General features: G+C 35.1%; 1 non-coding gene across 1 annotated transcript; it reads right to left on the reverse strand.

The window, feature by feature from the left end:
• Positions 1-1,745: 1,745 nt before the first annotated feature.
• LOC145003567 (small nucleolar RNA R71) lies at positions 1,746-1,852 on the reverse strand. Its single transcript, XR_013662023.1, has one exon. It is a non-coding gene; the product is annotated as a small nucleolar RNA R71 (small nucleolar RNA).
• Positions 1,853-2,293: the final 441 nt, after the last annotated feature.

Here is a 2,293-nt window from a genome sequence, read left to right on the forward strand (position 1 = left end):
GGTAGATCAATTTTCTCCTATGGTTTAATTTACTCTTTTGATTAATTTTTACTTGGTGGTTTTGTTAAATTAAGATTGTTAAAGACTCTTATGCATTAACCATAACTATTATCTATTGATTGCTAAGTAATTAAGCTGGATGAACATCTCTTGATTGCTTATCTCATATAATTTATGTGAACACATTTCTATATGCCTAGGAATAGTGAATAGGAAACTATGATTAACTAAAGAATGGGTAAATTAATGTGTGAGCTTGTATGATACACCATCAACAAGAGGTTAATTGAATCACCAATTTAATTAGCTAATTACAAGTCTTACTTAACCCGAATAATTGAACTAGGGAATTTATTAGTTGAATCACTTGATCACTGCTTAAATTAATCTATTTTCTAAGGATTGGTAATAAAGAATGTCAATCTAATCATCATAGTCGGTAACCAATAATAATTAATCTATTACATTGTGATAAATATTAACCATAAGAGTAAATGAATTGAACCTAAAAAAAACCCTTTTGATCATTGAAATTGGTTTGTTTTTACGTGTTTTCAGTTATTAGTTGATTAGTTAAGTTTTAGTTAAGTTTCAAGTCTTGAAAAACTAGAGGAAACCCTTCCTTTTATTATTTGTTATCTTTAGATAATTCTAGTATTAGTTTAATTTATTGTTTCCTGTGTTTGATAACCTTCTTACCTAATTATTATACCACCAATTGACAGGTACACTACCTTTTTTGTGTTAGATTTATATTTAAAAGTAGGAATAAAACTAGTTGACTTCACACACATCAAGTTTTTTGTGCCTTTGCCGGCGAATGATTCAAAAATTAATACTAGTTTCTAGTTTTATCGACCCTTTGTGTGAGATTCTTCTTGCACAAAGTTATTTCTTAAGTAATTTAGTTATTAGGATAAGTTTTATTAGTTTTCTGAATTTAGAAATTTCATTCAAATTTTTTCTATTTCTGCGTTGAACTCACCGAGTGCAGTCACAGCTACTCGGCGAGTCCATCGGTGATTTCCATTTTTTGTGTTTTATTTCAATTTTTTTCTTTTTACACGTGTTTCTATTTTGATTGCAGGTTTACAAGACCCAAGGATCCAACACACCTTTGGTCCCTCCATTTGAAGACCTAGAATCTGCACTTAGAAAAAATAAAGATAAACTAATTGAAGACAATCACCCGCTAAAGAAATCACTATTCAAAGACCTTAAATCGGTTTTTGGGAAGAAAAAGAACAAGAAAGCTTGTGAGGCCAACAGTTAATACAACGAAGGAAGTAAATTAGAAAGTTTTAAGACTCCAAATCCGAAGAAGAAAGCGAGTTTGAAGACGAAACAGTTAACATCATGGCTAATATCGATGAATTAAGTTCCCATGGGAGAATGGAACAAGAGGATACGTGACGATACCAGCCCAAGACTTGTGCAACCCATCATTCCCGTTACTACCACTTTCGAACCAAAGGGCCACATACTTGCTCAACTTAAGGAAATCCCACTCTACGGGAAAGATCACGAAGATGCCTACAAACATTTGGTTGAGGTGAACGATGTAGCTGATTATTTTTAATGTTCCAAATGTGCCTCGCGAAACTGTGCTGCTTCGTTTGCTTCCAGTCACATTCAAGGGTGCTGCAAAGGATTGGATCAAATCAATACCATCAGGATCCATCACTACATGGGCTGAAATGAAGGAGGAATTCATTGATCAAATTTCCCCTCCCTTGAAGATAGCCAAAGTTAGGAAATCCATTGCCAACTTTGAGCAACAAGCTAGAGAATCCTTATATGAGGCATGGGAGAGATACAAAGGTCTACTAAGAAATTGCCCACATCATGATCTTAATAGCCAACAAGAAGTCTCCATTTTCTATGATGGAGTGAATGTAACCACAATGCAACTCCTTGATTCACAAGGACCTCTCACAAAGAAGCCACCCCCGGTGATCAAAGAACTAATTGAAGAGCTCTCTAAGCATTCTAGGGAGTACCATAACCCAAGGAATAACATGACTCGAGGGGCGGTGAACTCCATTACCAATGACGTGGCAGCGATGATGGAAAAGTTGGAAAGCATGGAACGGAGAATGACTAAGATGGACCAATCCATCTATGCTATTAGGGTGGGATGTGAAAACTGTAGAGGACCCCACCTTACAAAAGGTTGTGACTTTGATGAGAATGGGAACCGGAAGGTACAAGTATGTTATTCAAGTGGAGACATGTATGATGATAACTGGAAAAAACACAAGAAAGAATATAAAAAGAAATCAGATTTGGAAGA

The sequence above is a fragment of the Lactuca saligna genome, chromosome 6, assembly GCF_052625555.1.
Source record: "Lactuca saligna cultivar CGN05327 chromosome 6, ASM5262555v1, whole genome shotgun sequence".
Classification (NCBI taxonomy): Eukaryota; Viridiplantae; Streptophyta; class Magnoliopsida; order Asterales; family Asteraceae; genus Lactuca; species Lactuca saligna.